We start from the raw sequence: 15,964 nt of genomic DNA on the forward strand, positions 1-15,964 counted from the left end.
GGGCAGAGTTTTGAGAGCTGAAAAAGAGGACATATCCAGGAAAAAGCGGACGTATGGTAACCCCAGCCTAGATGGCACAGCAATAGGCCAACCCCAGCTGCCCCCCTGCTCAGTCGAGCACTGGCCAGCCCCACCCACTGCTGATCCCTGACCTGGCCAGAAGTGATGGGGAGGAGGGAGAGTGGAATGCTGGCCAGGCTAGAGGTAGCTGCTGCTGTTTCAGCAGCAGCAGGGCGTGGTCATTACATCAGCCAGAGTCACAAATGACTCTTTAAAGAGCCACCTGCGGCTCTGGAGCTGCAGGTTGCTGACCCCTGGCATGAATGCAGAGGGCTTCTTTTTGCACACGGTATAGTCACATACATGTTCCTGGGTGCAATCTCTGGGCTGGACCAAGCAACACACAAGGCAGTCCTGGAGGACCTATGTTGGTGGCTCAAGGAATGTGACATTGTCCAAGAAAGGTATGCTAGAGGGGATCAACACATACCAAGGCTGGGCCCCCATTTACTCTGAGACACAGTTCCCTGGGATTGTGACACTATGTGGGTCAGTTGGAAACCATGGGGCGGGATGAGGTATATAGAAAATGGAGGGTTTTTTTGCAGTAAAAGTAACAATATGGCAATGAATAATACCAGCAGAACAGTCTCTTTGTGTGCACCAAGGGTCATAGTCTGCCTGATCTTCCCCAGCGTGGGGGAACCCCAAGTTGCCATCTGGCATAGATAGGCCCTTTGCAGTCCCTGGCGTAGGGGAGAGGAAGGGTGCACTCTAGAAATGCCTGCTGACAGCGCCTAGGAGACTACAGTAGATTAGCATGGTGACAAGTATCAGAGAGGTAGCCGTGTTAGTTTGTATCTTCAAAAACAGCAAGAAGTCCAGTGGCATCTTATCTGTATTTGTTAGTCTATAAGGTGCCACAGGACTTCTTGTTTTTTATAGTAGATTAGGACACCCTGAGGAGTAAGGCTGCCTTAGAACCAAGATCTGACCATCAGTTTAGTTGCTGCTGTGTCCCTATTATCACCTGTCCCTCTTTGTCTTTGACTGGTCATTGAAGTCTGCTGCATTTTCCCAAAAGCTGCTTTGTGGTGTCATGTAGCTGTTCCATCTTTCCACTTGCTGCAGCAGCTTCTGCTTTTTCCACCAGATCCTCTATGAAATTCCACTTTTCCATCTTCACCCTCTTCTTCACCTCCTGTTGACTTGTGTATTCGTCCTGTGCTGGTCTGGCGTACCTGATGTTCACTGCCTCTTTCTTGGGCTTCCTTTCTACATTTCTGCAAGATCAGAACCGTGAAGACGCAGATCTACACACAAGTGAAAGAAACAATAACAGCATCCTGCCAAGAAGTAGTTGGCCCACAAAATCCCCAACAAAAAGAATGGATCTCAACAGAAACGATGTGTAAGATAAGAGAGGAAGCATGAGAAAGAGGCAGTTAACACCAGCCTCACCCAAGCAGCAAAGGCAGCAGCACAGGAAGGATGCACAAAAGTCTGACGATAAGACAAAAGGCAAGAGGCTTAAACTGCAGCAGGGGAGGTTTAGGTTGGACATTAAGAGAAACTTCCTAACTGTCAGAGTGGTTAACACTGGAATAAATTTCCTAGGGAGGTTGTGGAATCTCCATCACTGGAGGTATTGAAGAGCAGGTTAGAGAAACACCAATCAGGGATGGTCTGTAGTCTCTGGATGGTGCTGTAGCCTGTCGTGATGGCAGAGGACTGGACTTGATGACCTTTTGAGGTCCCTTCCAGTCCTAGTGTTATATGATTCTGTGATTCTAGTGCTGACAGTTCTCCAATGCCTTCCCACAGTTCTCTCGGATGCCTAGAAGGAAAGACAAGTTCTCCTTCAAATCAGTGGGAAAGAATCCTAGAATCAGCTGCCCGGAGACCAAAATTCCTAGTGACAGAAATTGGGAAGTGCATGACCTGTGAGGACACAGTATGTGGAGCATGGCTGCTCACACCAAGTTACTGTGATGGAGTGGGGTGTGTGTGTGTATGACAGGAAGAACAGCTCACAGCAGCTAAGGATGACCCCCTGGGGCTTTAACCTAAGCTGGCACCTAACACCTCTGATCTGAACAAAGAGCAGGGAGGAGCCGAGGGAGTTGGCAATTAGAAGCTGGATGGGGCTCCTCTCTCCAAGGTGGATTGGAACAACTGTCTCTGCCTGCTGTACTGACACCTCTGTACTGAGCTGTGCCTCTGTCGACCAATAAACTTCCCATTCCATCTGCTGAGTCAGAGTCACTGTTCTTGGCTTTTTTTTTTTGAACAGAACACCACTGGTCATCACCTACAGCCCCCAACTCAAACCACTGCAACGCATTATTAAAGACCTACAACCTATCCATAATCAGGATGCCACACTCCAGAAGGCCCTAGGTGACAGGCCTGTTCTCTCCTACAGACAACCTCCCAGCCTTATGAGGATTCTGACCAATAGCCGCAGTCTATACCGCAGGAATACCAGTCCTGGGACTTTTCCTTGCAACAAAGCCCGCTGCCAGCTTTGTCCACAAATCTATTCTGGCAATACCATCACTGAACCTAACCAGGTTATTCACAGAATCACAGGCACATTCTCATGTTCCTCAATTAACATCATAAATGCCATCATGTGCCAACAATGCCCAGATGCTCTATATATTGGATAGACTTCAAACTTTCTCAGACAAAGAGTTAATGGGCACAAAACAGACATCAAAACATTCCTGATCCACAAACCAGTCAGTCTACGTTTTAATGGAGTGGGCCATTCTGTTAATGACTTAAGAGTTTGTGTCTTATTGAAGAAGAATTTTCAGTCTGCTTTAGAAAGAGAAGCTGCTGAACTCTCTTTCATATTCAAATTCAACACATTAACACACAGTTTGAACCAGGATGCAAATTTTCTGGGACATTATAGGGGCTCTTTGCCATACTTGGCTTAATCTAATTCTTGATTTCCCCCCTCCCCGCCCCTCTGCTCTCTGATTTGCTCACCTTGATAATTTTTTTGTGATTTGTCAACTTTGATTACAGTTTTTTTGGTTCTTGTGCCTTAAATATTGAACTTGTTCTGGTACGGCTATGGGCTGAAGAAGTGGGTCTGTCCCACAAAAGCTCACCTAATAAATTATTTTGTTAGTTTTTAAAGTGGTTTTTGACTGCTTTTTTTGTTTTGATAGTATATAGACTAGCACGGCTCCCTCTCTGCCACTGTTCTCGTGACCCATGAGTAGCTGCTAGCTTGAGCCACTAGAGGGGGACTTGACACATATTTTATCTGTGCATTATGAAATGTTTGCTAGACAAGAGTAAAATATTGGAGATCAAGAGTCCTGGGCTTTATCTTTGGCTGTAGGAAGCAATTGGTTGCCAGTAGTGAAAGACAGGTTAATGCATTTAGTTGGGGAGGCATTGTGGCTGACCAGCTAAGAATTAGAGAGGTAAGGTGAGGGAGCACCTTCTATTGTGAGAGAGAGAGAGAGAGGTCTTCACCCAGACCTGAAGAAGAGTTCTGTGTGGCTCAAAAGCTTGTCTCTCTCAGCCATAGAAGTTGGTGCAATGACAGATGATATAGAACAACAAGAAGTCTTGTGGCACCTTACAGACTAACAGATATTTTGGATCATAAGCTTTCGTGGGCAAAGACCCACTTCATCAGGTAAGTAGATCCAAAGATGGACAGGATACCAAATGCATGTCTCTTCATGTTACTGTAGGCATCCACTAAACAATTTCAAGCTTCAAACACAATTTGGTCTTGTTTGTTAAGATCAAGCATTTCAGTCCACCTGTGTTGGAAGTGCCAGGGTAGATTTCTGCCTTTCTAGATCTTCGAGATCAGTCAGCAAGCCTCAGAATTTAGAAGTCCACATGTGCTTGTCCTGCAAATCAGCCAATTCCTGTTCCTGTTGTGCTCAGTCCGTGCCTTCATTGTTGAAAAGGTGAGTGCTGAGGTATCAGCTTCAAGGGGTTTCAACACAAATGACAAAGTTGTCTTTTCCTCTCTAAATTCCTGAAATCGCCCTGTAGAGTCATCTTGGATTTTCAGTATCACATATTTTAGGTTCACAATGTTAAGCTCATACTTCTTTGCCTCTTCGAATGGCATCAGTGATGGGAAACCTGTCTCAGTGTCTCTCTCAAAAGCTGTGTCTACACGTGCACGCTACTTCGAAGTAGCGGCACTAACTTCGAAATAGCGCCCGTCACGGCTACACGCGTCGGGCGCTATTTCGAAGTTAACTTCGACGTTAGGCGGCGAGACGTCGAAGTCGCTAACCTCATGAGGGGATCGGAATAGCGCCCTACTTCGACGTTCAACGTCGAAGTAGGGACCGTGTAGACGATCCACGTCCCACAACGTCGAAATTGCCGGGTCCTCCATGGCGGCCATCAGCTGGGGGGTTGAGAGATGCTCTCTCTCCAGCCCCTGCGGGGCTCTATGGTCACCGTGGGCAGCAGCCCTTAGCCCAGGGCTTCTGGCTGCTGCTGCGGCAGCTGGGGATCCATGCTGCAGGCACAGGGTCTGCAACCAGTTGTCAGCTCTGTGTATCTTGTGTTGTTTAGTGCAACTGTGTCTGGGAGGGGCCCTTTAAGGGAGCGGCTTGCTGTTGAGTCCGCCCTGTGACCCTGTCTGCAGCTGTGCCTGGCCATCCCTATTTCGATGTGTGCTACTTTGGCATGTAGACGTACCCTCGCAGCGCCTATTTCGATGTGGTGCCACGCAACGTCGAAGTTGAACATCGATGTTGCCAGCCCTGGAGGACGTGTAGACGTTATTCATCGAAATAGCCTATTTCGATGTCGCCACATCGAAATAAGCTATTTCGATGTTGGCTTCACGTGTAGACGTAGCCAAACAGTGTTAGTTTTCGCTCAGATGATAGTGTCTCTTCTAAAAGCAAGAGAGCTGTATTTCCCTTTCCTTGTAACTTCCTGTTAAGACCATTTAAATGTGAGGTGATGTCTACCGTGAAGTGGACTTTCTCTAGCCACTTAGGATTTGTTGTTTCTGCACGTTCACAGCCCTTTTCCTGCATGAACACCTTCATTTCTTCCAGACTCTTCTGCCAAGCCCGTTTCCCCTGGAAAACCACTGTGGCTTGTTGTACTGGGGAAGGTCAGAATATTGACAGTTGACCTCTTCAAGAAGAGCGCAGAACTGCCGTTATTTTGTTGACTGTCTGCATTACCAGGGTCATCACTTCTGTGATCACAGGTGAAAACGTTTGTGCACAGAGTGTTTCGTGGTAAGCAGTGAAACAGTAACAACTACGATGCAGTGTTTTCTGCAACAGAGAAACAAACCCCCAGTGTGCCCCTTTTGTACTTGGAGTCCCATCAGTCATGACTGAGATGATGTGGCTGATGCTTATTTCTTGCATTTTTAGGTAGCTGATTACAGCAGAAAAAAAATCTCCTCCCCTTGTTGGCCTTTGAAAGGCAGCAAACTACTAAGCTCCTCTTGGGGTCCTTCAGAATTCACATACCTGCCAAGAAACAGCGACTTGCGCAATGTCGTCAACATCACTCAACTCCTCACGAGCAAGAGAGAAACGTGGGGCTGTATTAATGTCCTCCTTAACCTGCTAGCTGGTCATATCTGCAGCCATTTCTAGAGTTCTGTCCCTCACCGTCTTTGCAGACAATGGCAGATGTCTAATTTTCTGAATAATTTTGTTTCTGTTTTTGAAATGACTGTACGGTTGCTCTGCCACTTGGACAAAGCATTCTTTTATATATTCGCCATCCATGAATGGCTTTCCTCATTTCACCACCTCTTGCGCTGCCACAAAACTAGCCACAGTTATGCTACTTGGTAATTTCACCCATTTAGCAAACATGTTCTTACTTCACTCTGCTTTGATTAGCAGCTCCTCCACATCTTTTTTTCTGGCATCTCCAGCTGGATGCTGTTTGGCAAACATAGTGTGTTTTTTGGAAAAAAAAAAATGCTTCTTGAGGTTTCATTTTTTTGTTGTTGGCGAATTTCTCCCTGCAAATGAGACATAAAGGGGGCCCAGCCGAGCTTGATGTAAATGCGAAGGATTGGGTCCATTCAATTTGAAATTTGCTGTTTTCATCTTCGATTTTCCTCTTTTCTGAAGCTATTCCCATCCCACTTTAATTCTGCCAGTTTTACTTCATGTTTAATTCCAGTTTTATTTCTTCAAATGCACGTTGCCCTTCACAGCAAGAGTGCCACAAGCTTCCTTTTCTCTTTCAAAATCGAGACTTCATTAGCAATGCAATCAAAACACAGATACAGCATCATATCCCACAAACCACTGCACTTATTAAAGGTGTAGTTATCCAGCATTTTGAGATCACATAGCATTTGCTATTTAGATAGGAGTTGTTCATTGCTGGGCTTTTAGACGGTGCTGTTTATCAAAAATAATTTTTTTTAACTTCGCAATTATAATGTCAGAAGCCACAAAGAAGTCCTTAAATAGCTGCATGCAGCTCTGGAGCTGAAGGTTGCAGACCTCTGCTCTCAACAGAGGACTGATGCTGAATAATGCCGGGAGACACACATGCAACTTCCCATTCTTCCTGAAACAGGCTTAGAGTCATAGAATCCATGGACAGAAGGCAGGGCCCTTTGTGAGTTACCTAAGGCTGCCCCCTTCTTCCCCCATGAGCATGTGACTTCTGCTTGGGGCTTCGAGGCAGTCAGACCAATGTGGCAGAAGGGACCTTCAGCTCAGTGACTGGCATGTGGGCCTGGGAGATGAGGGGGCAGGGAGAAGGCAGCCCTGCAGTTGGTGTCCAAGACAGCAGCCGCAGGGAGGACCTGGGCCAGAGAGAAGCCAGCTGATAGCAGGGTCCCAGAAGCCCTGTCTGTCGACAGAAAGGCCCCCAGAATGTCCAGACTGGCTTTCTGCCAGCAGATCTCTGTCGACAGAAGTGTTCTTCCTTGTGGCAAGCGAGGTACAGCTGTCGACAGAAGCGCTGCGTTCTGTGGACTTACTGTCGACGGGATGCCTGGGGAATCTGGACGCTCCACGGGTTTTGCTGACAAAAGGGCCATTTTGCCGACAAAACCTCTAGCCTAGACGTAACCCTACAGTGGCAGGAAATGGCCTCGTTGTGACTGGGAATCAAACTCAGAAAGCACAGGGATTCTTTGTGTCTAGTCCATGTGTTAAGCTGTGGATGTAACAGTTAAATACAAACATTTCCCTGAAATCTGAGACTCCCTGCGTCTTCAGGAACACACCAGTAAGCAGAATGGACCCAATTTTCTATAAATATCGATCGACTGACGTTGGCATACCAGCCATGCCCACCCCCACAAGAGCCGAGGCTCTGGTGCCTTGTCCCCTTTGCACTTCTTGCGTCTTCCTGCCGGGCTGGGAATTGATTCCGCCAACCGTGGCACTGGAGTCGGGGGAACTGCTGCTGATTTTCACTTGAAGACAAGGAGTCTATTCACTACTGCCTCACAGGCAGGGTTGTGTGTGGGGCTCTTTTGCCCCTGTATATCCTGTGCAGAACATTTGTGTGCTGTAGAGTGAAAGAGGTCCAGGAGTGAGCAGCAGCTCAAACTGATCATGTGGCTCCTAATGAAATCCAGACGCTGGCAGAGAGGAGTGATGACATAGCGCTGTGATTTGTGCTTCCATGCAGACTAAACAAGCAAAGGAGCTTTGCGTGTTGTGCTATAGCCAGGAAAGCACAGACGCAAATATAAATCAGGAGTGCCGACACCAACACCCATTGTCTGCCTTCGTTTGTGTCTCCAATTTTCTTTCTCGGCAGCTTGGGGTGTTGTGTGAGAGGCAAATGCAGATCACACAAATATTAGGCAAAATATTTTTTCTACACTACGTTTTATAGGACTGCAAAGAATTCTGCCTCTGGAATCTGTTTCCAGACCCAAAACTGTGTTGGCTGTTTGTAAATATTGGCAGAACAGAGCATGCAAACAACTTTCAGTCCACAAGGTGTTTGTGAACTTTTTACGTTGATCAGTCCATTAGAGATGGGATATGAATCATCATCCAAGTCATATGGTATTGTTTCTTTTTTCTCATTGGATGAGAATAGCCATTGGCTTTTAAAACAGAAGACGAATAATGACTTCTGCATGGTCTGGTATGGAATATGCCCATACCTGAAGCCTCTGACCATGCTAACCACCGGTGGTGTTCAAGGGTGTGAACAACAGAAAAGGTGACTTCGTGAATGGCAGCCTGTGGTGCCAGCATCTTCATGCGAACACTGATGCTCAAAGTCGTACGTCCTCACGCTTGACTGAGAACCACCTAGGTGAAGTGTCACTGTTCCACAAAAGACTCTTATTTCATTTCCGGAGGAACAACTCGTGTATTTATTATTTCTGATAGCAAGTCCAGCTGTAAATACTTGGCAAAGCTTTACCCTGTAGCAACAGGAGCTATAAAATACACGCATTAATACACAAATGAAACGAAAAGGCAAACATGCTGCCCGTATGTAAACCATACAGACCCCAGCAGAGCTCGGCACCCAATATTACACAGCAACATACTACCCTCAAAGTCTCAAACCTCCCACCCCCATTGCCTCAGGACAGAGATGGGCTTTGCAACGTCCCTGGAAGGTTAAAAAGCGTGCACTCTCTTTCAAATGAAGGGCACTTTTCAGAGAATGCCCAGCCAGCAGCATCCATCTATGTCAGCTAAAGCAGCTGTGCTAATTGCCTTGGGGGTAGACCAGCTCCAGAAGGAGGCAGGTCTCTCAGCTAATCAGAAGGGATCTTTACAGAAAAAATATGGAATTTGTGTTTTTACAGAGAATGTTGAGTTTTGACTCCAGCCGCCCAGCTCTGAAGGCAGAGGGGGGAGCAGTGGCTGTTGGCGGTGTGCCCAGCTCTGAATACAGCACTACTACCAGCTGCAGAACAGAAGTAAGGATGACAAGGCATGGTCTTGCTGGCAGTGGTGTTGCCATCAGAGCTGGGTGCCTAGCCAGCAGTCACTGCTTGTCAGACACCCAGCTCTGGAAGACGAGGGAAACTAAAGTTAGCGCTTCATTTTGATCACAGAAAAATGTGAATTTTTACATTTTTAAGTAGCAAATTTTGTTAGGTTCATCATGGAAAACTAGGATCCCTGGTAATGGAGCCAAATCACTTAGGACTTTGTAGTGCAAAATCAACTCTTTACAAGCATCCTACCCAGAAAGCATTTGGCAGCCAGCGCAGATTATGTATAATAATGTGCTCTCTGCATGGATCACAGCTGTGTAATGGAGAAGCAGCCATCTTCTGCATTAACTTTGATTTCAGGATACTTTCAAGATGTATTTATTGTACGGGTCTAGTCGTGAGATGAGAAATTGTAGAAATGCCTCTACATTTGGAAGAAGATGAGATATCTTTCTTACCAAGCAGACTTTAGATAAGGCATTCCAGGCACTGCCACTGTCTGTGGTCAGCCACGAGCAGCCCTTGGGTCTAAGAAAACCCACAGCGCATGAGCCAGTGGAGCAAAAGGTAGATGTGCTTCATCAATGGTTGGCTGCCATAACTTTCCTTAAATCTCCAGGTAGCATTCGACCTACATATCTTCTGAACTGGACTGAACCTCAGCCAGTGAGTTTGCACACCCCTTCGTATTCACACTGACACTGGTTCAGTGATATCCAGGGCCCCCTTCACTTCCCAGCAATGTGGAAGGTTCGCCTGGTACTTGGAGAAGATTGGAACTCTTATGGCAGCTTCAAGCGACCTAAAGAACGGAGTTTCTGTTGAATTAAGTATGAAAAGGTATCAAATAACCAGCACAGTGTAGCGAGCAGGGAAAACTTGTTAGCTGGATATTGCTGCCAATAGAGTCCGAAGTAAAATCGTTAAGTTCTCATTAAATTAATTAAATGTCAATTAAATTAAAAACTTGTAGAACCAGATCTTTGCTGTGCTCAGTTTCTACAGTGTGCAGCCATGTGTCTGTTTCTGGGTGCACGTGTGCGTTGGGCCAATTATATCTCCCTGATTCTTTGTCACAGGCATAAGTTAGAAAAGCCGTGGGGTTGCTCTGTCTTATGCCCTCCGCCTATGGTGAATGAAGATTTCTGTATTATTGTTTTGAATATTATAGGCACCTCAGTTTACCTGTTTCATATTACTTCTTTCCCCGCCACCATTCCTTCTACAATGTAAATTACCTGATAGACTCAATGAGGAATCTAATTTGGAAGTACCCAGATTTCTGGCTGGTTGGAGACAGGTTAGCATGGTCCAAGCATAGTATCAGATAACATATTAATCCACTAAAGGACCCCATGCCTTGAAAGGACATACGTGGAGGAGCAGGTGAATGGGTAACAGCTACAGGTAAGTCTCTGACAGAGCAACACTGGCAGAAGATGGTAGGGTTGCCTATCTTGTTCAGGCCAGAAAAAGGGGCTGTCTGGGTCCAACCAAACCATACCATACAATTGTTGGCATCCAAAAAGAAAGTAAAGAGGTCCAAAGCCCATTTTGCCTTGTGACTTGGATAGTTCCGTGAGGCCAAACACCAGCCAGCCATAGACAGAGCAAAGCATGGCCACACCTGCCTCCAGTATGCTCCCCATATCAATGGCTATGAGCAGGACGGTGTTCAGGAAGCTTGTGGGTGGTTTCAACTCCTTTTGTATGACATCTGGATAACACAAAGAAAGAAGCACATGGAAGGGGAATGGCCCCTTAAACTGTAAGTGAGATCTCAGGATTTCCAATTGGGAGTTTCATTTTGTTTTTGTTTAAAATAACTGATTTCAAAGATTTTAATTTTTGCTTTGACTCTCCCTTTTCCTTTCCTACCTGACCCTGCAACAAATGAAAAAGGAATGAGATTCGGTTGGGTTCTTTTTCCTTTTTCTAATCTCTAACTTTTCACAACCTCTCCAACTTTGTAAAAGTTACAGAGCAGTAAAAGAAAAAAACAAACCCACACTCACTGATGAATATTGAATTTATTGCTCAGAGGGGACAAAAGGGAGGGGACAAAAATCAAAATCAAATTTTTTTTTCTGTGTATAGCAACTGAACCAAAATTAAAATAAATTACTTGAAGGCAAACCGAGTGAAAAAGTCGTCTTGTCCCTTTTTGACATTGTCCCAGGAAAAACGGAAACATCTTCAACAAAAAAATTTTCAGATGAAAAATTTTCATTTGACGTTTTTCGAGGGATGAAAACTGACTTTGGGATCAGCCTACAGCCCAGCTCGGAAGCAAACGGCATCATTGCAGAGTCATACAATGTAGAACCTGGCCATGCAGTAGGACGAGTGTCTTCCAGAGAGGCCCCTTTTAAGCTTAAGCAGGACTCCTTTCTTCACCTATTTTTTTTTTTTAATTTCCAAATGAGGGCTGGTAATACTGACATGCATGAGGCTAAACAAATTAGTGCTTGCAAACTGGATAACTCTTTTGTGATACTTGGGTAAGTCAGTGACTAAATGAACCTTTACCAGCAGTTACTGTATTACAACTAGTTATACAAAGTGAAGTGTGTGACCCATAACATTTTTGCCTGGGAATATTAGAAAATACAAGCCCCAATGGAAAACCCCATGGAAAATAGTTATTATTGGATTTTATCATTTATTAAGCATAATCTCTGACAGTAAGATGACCACCAGGGCTTGCAGTTGCCTGAATGAGGTCACAAGTTGCTGTGGTGATGAATTTAGGAAGAAGTAACTGTGACTCTTTGACTGGGCTCTTTGCCTGACCTGCTGTTGGAGCCCACACTAGTTTCTAACACAGCAATGAAGAAAACCCTTTATTTGGAAGTGCAGCATCAAATTAATGGCTTGGGGGAAATCAAAGGCCACCTTTAGGCTGGAAGATGCTTACTTGTAACCTTGGGTTGGGGGGCTCTGTTTCATAGGCGATCCCTAAGGAAGAAGGCAGGCTCCATACCTCCCAGAAAACAGCAGTAGAGGTCAGGGAGGCAGGGAGTTTATTATTTGCTGTCTTCTGGTTGCTGGTGGTTCGTCTCCTTCAGATGGCCTTCTGCTGTTGTGAAAGGCCAAGGGTGTCTCTTCTACAGATGCCTACCGCATTGGTTCTTCTAGCATCATGCACCTATTAGCTGCTCTGCCTGAGCTTGCACAGAAAGGCAGGGCATGGCCACTAACAACCCCAAATAGGCTTTTAAAAACCAAATGTATATGCTGTCATCATTACAGCCAAAGTGCCGGAGGAGCGCACGCACTGTCTCATACCCCACAGCATATCATGGGCAAGACAACCCAGGATGAACTTCTGTGTTGATTTTGATAGCCTGCAAGTACAGGGAAGGAACAGGAACTACCTTGGAACTTCAAGTTCCCAATTCAAAGTGGTGTCCTGACACCTTCTGAGTTAGTGTAAATCCTGCAGATAAAAAAAAAATCAAATCAAATCTGTATGTTTTAAGTCCTGTTATTGGATTCATACCTTGTTTTTATGTGGTCACCATGCTAAGTGGGGTCAAGTGACAGTTAAATTTATTCTTGGGAACATACTGGCTCATAAAAAATTAATAATTCTTGTTTGTGTTTCTTCTGGAGTCATTTTTAGTAGAACCTGAATAAATGTTTTGGCAGCCAATTCATTTTTACCACTGCTACACAGCCAAGCCAAGCCAACCCAACACTATTTTTTTTTAAAAAAGTACAAGTCCTTTTTCATTTGTAAATAATGGGACAAAAATAATTTCAGTGAGCCAATTGAGGTTAGAAACATTGACCTCCCAGGAAACATGGAAAAAATGTGTTTTGAAGCTGTTTGATCGTCAATTCCTCCAGCCCTATACTTAGTATAATTAATTTCATAGTCTGGTATATCATTGACTTCATTAACTTCTTTCAGTCTGTAAATCATTGTACCATATTGGTAGCCACTACTATCGCAGCTGCAAACAGCACAGTTCTGTACTTCTGCCATGCTCTTTCACATCCCTTGTCTGGTTTCTCTTTGTAAGTGAAATTCTTTGGCATGTGCCCCTTTAAATTTGTATTACAGCAGTAGAAGAGTCGTATAGCCATCATTATATTCTTTCCAGAACCCCTCTTTGGCAGCGGTGTTTTTAGGAAAGCCTGGTCTGCTCTATGAAAGGCTTTCTTGCTAAGGATGTTATTAGACATCTTTTCTTCTGCACAGTATGAATTATTCTCTTCTATTATATATGTCTATTATGTATGTAATCAGTTTGCATTAGCTGAGGAAAGACAGCTTCTATTTTTCTGTCAGCCCTTTGTGAAAGTAATTTGATGTCTACATAAAGACATGAGATTGGTCTGCGCAAGCTTTGGTATTGCACTCTATCCAGAGGCAGATTAGCCACTGGGCTAATGGGACCTGTGCCCAAGGCCCCAGCTAATTGGAGGTTCCTGGAAAAATCGGCACCTGCTCACCCTGAACTGTCCTCCCTTCCTTGTGCTGTCTGACCCCACTCCCTGGCTGTAGTGTGTGGCAGGTGAGGAAGGTGAGATGGGACTGCAGGCAGAAGGCATGGGGAAGGGCACCCATTTGCTCTGTCCCAGGGCTTCATAGATCTATAGTCTGCCTCTGATTGTATCCACCTCTTTCACTGATGGGGTTAGCTCTTAAGTCTCTAACAAGATCATCATTAGATGAAAGGGCTTGTTTGTCTGCAGTGCTATCTAATGCCAGCTTGGAAAACGCTCTTGCAAACCCATCTGAGCCAAGGGATTTTCCTGTTGGCCTTGATTCACTCACTTCCAAAACCTCCTCTTCCTTTTCCTGGTCTCTCAGCTGGTCCTGAGTTAACTTTGGAACATTGGCCTGAGTAATATGTTCTGTACCGTGCCCTACAGATACAGCAAAGAGTCATACATATATGCACTAAAATTACAAAACGGGAGGTTTTATACAAAGCTCTAGGTCAGGCACCCCGGTAACCCGCCAGGCTGCCTAGCTCAGGGGAGGGGCCCAGGGAAGGAGTTCAATGCACATGGGAGGGGATGGCACAAGGGGTGGAAGAGGCCGGGTGGGAGTGGGGCAGGGCAGGAAGATGTGGGGCATGGTCCGTGGTGCTGGCACGAGAAAACATGAGATCGGCTTTTGGAGCCTGAGTACGAATAACTACTTTGCTGTTCTTTTGATTGGCCTCCTGAGGTTTTGAGCCTTTAGGGTGCCCTGGAGTCATATTTTGAGGATTCCTCCTTATCCGCAAGGAGCACAAACATACATTTTCTCCAAGGAAGCAGCCTGGGCACCAGCTCGGAGGGTGCTCTGGGGCTGGAGCACTCATGGGGCAAAATCAGCAGGTGTCAGTGTCCCCATCCCCCTCATACCTCTCAGGCACCTGCAGCTCCACCGTCCTGCACCTTTCCCTACCTCTCAGTGCCCCCTGCCTGCCACAAACACCTGTTGTGTTCTGTTAAGGACACCTTAGGAGCAGGGCTGAGGAGGAGGGTGGAATGGGGCGGGGTAAAGGCAGAGCTGGAGGGGGATGGATCCCAGGAATGGAGAGGGAGTGGGGGAAGTCAAGCACCCCCCAGATACAAGAGACTTCAGCACTTATGGACTGAAGGCTGAAATAATCCAGGAGCTGGGGCTTTAAGGAAAACCCATTTCGGACCCTCATGCCAGAATCATGAGACTTTGGGAACACTGCAGCCAGGGTTCATTCATGGGAAATTTGACTGGTTTGCTCTTTGCCACATGTTCGTAATTTCTACCAACCCTTTTGCAGAAAGCCTGACTAAGCCCCAGCTTGCCTCTGGCCCTGTGTGCCTTTTGCAGCCAATAGTTGCTGAGGTGAGGGGAGCTAAGCAAACAGGAGCTCAGCGCTTCTCTCTCCAGTCAGGCGAGGGGCATGTGCTGCAGGCAGGCGGAGGTAGTCAACTACACAGAGAATAACTCCTCACTCAGAATCAGGAGTCCCACGGAGCCAGCCAAGGAGACCACCATGAAGCTCTGGTTTAATGCGGCCTCACCAATGCCCCATCAGAGCCCCTCAAAATCAAGTGCCCATCTTTAAAAAAAAAAATCACACTGACACACCATAACATTGGGGGATAAGGACATTTTCGGGCTCACTCGTAACCAGGGATGCTCAAACTGGCTGGGGGCGCAAGTCATGGGGGAGCTCACAAGCCTACTGGCTATGGTGTTGCCATGCTTCTGTGCTACCTTCCAAGCTGAATGGCTGGTGAATGGCAGCTGCGGCTGAGCACCCAGGTCTGAAGGCAGCAGCGCCACCAGCAGCAGCGCAGCAGTAAGGGTGGTATGGGGGGGGGGGAGTCACTTTTTGCAGGGGTTGCCCCTCCCAGCCTGAAATGTTGTCAACGGGGATCCCAGCGAAAGAACTTGGAGAACCTGCGTTATGGGCTGTCTTCTCCCTCTGGTTTCTGCAACCACAAGGGCTGGAGGGTCACTCTTGTTTGTAGTGCAAGCCAGGGTTCGACAGTCCAAGGACTCCAGCTTTAAGAGAAACACCAAGTAGCCCAAGGACCAGAGGAGTAGTCGTGTTAGTCTGCAGCTGCAAAAACAACGAGAAGTCCTGGGGCACCTTAGTGACGAACAGATTTTTTGGGTGCAATAAGCTTTTGTGGGCAAAGACCTGAAGCGGGTCTTTGCCCACGAAAGCTTATGCGCCCAAAAAATGTTACTCGCTAAGGTGCCCCAGGACTTGTCATTGTTTTTGCAAGTATCCCAATCAAGTTACCTGTGTGGCACTACTGTACTATGGCAGGGAGAAAGTCAACTAGCCATACTAGTCCCGTCCCACAAACTGCAGGCACTGGCTGGACAGCCAGCTCCCAGAACCGTAGGGAAAGAGCTCCTCCCCCAGAGGAAACAGTTCCCTACACACCTTAGCAGCAGGGCTGAGAAGCTGGAGGTGCTGGGGCCGGTCCACCTCCCTTTACAGAATAGCAGGAAGGGGACAGAGCCTCTGACTTCCTTGCCAGTTCCCCCGCTCAGGGACAGAATTGTTCACTCAGCACTGAGGGGGCAGAAATGGAAGCAGC

At 46.4% G+C, this 15,964-nt stretch overlaps 1 long non-coding RNA gene across 1 annotated transcript; it reads left to right on the plus strand.

The window, feature by feature from the left end:
- The first annotated feature begins 3,844 nt into the window (after window positions 1-3,844).
- On the plus strand, window positions 3,845-5,422 carry LOC142022685 (uncharacterized). The gene is made up of 3 exons (XR_012648022.1): window positions 3,845-3,947; window positions 5,067-5,255; window positions 5,397-5,422. It is a non-coding gene; the product is annotated as an uncharacterized LOC142022685 (long non-coding RNA).
- Window positions 5,423-15,964: the final 10,542 nt, after the last annotated feature.

The sequence above is a fragment of the Carettochelys insculpta genome, chromosome 18 (genome assembly GCF_033958435.1).
Source record: "Carettochelys insculpta isolate YL-2023 chromosome 18, ASM3395843v1, whole genome shotgun sequence".
NCBI lineage: Eukaryota > Metazoa > Chordata > Testudines > Carettochelyidae > Carettochelys > Carettochelys insculpta.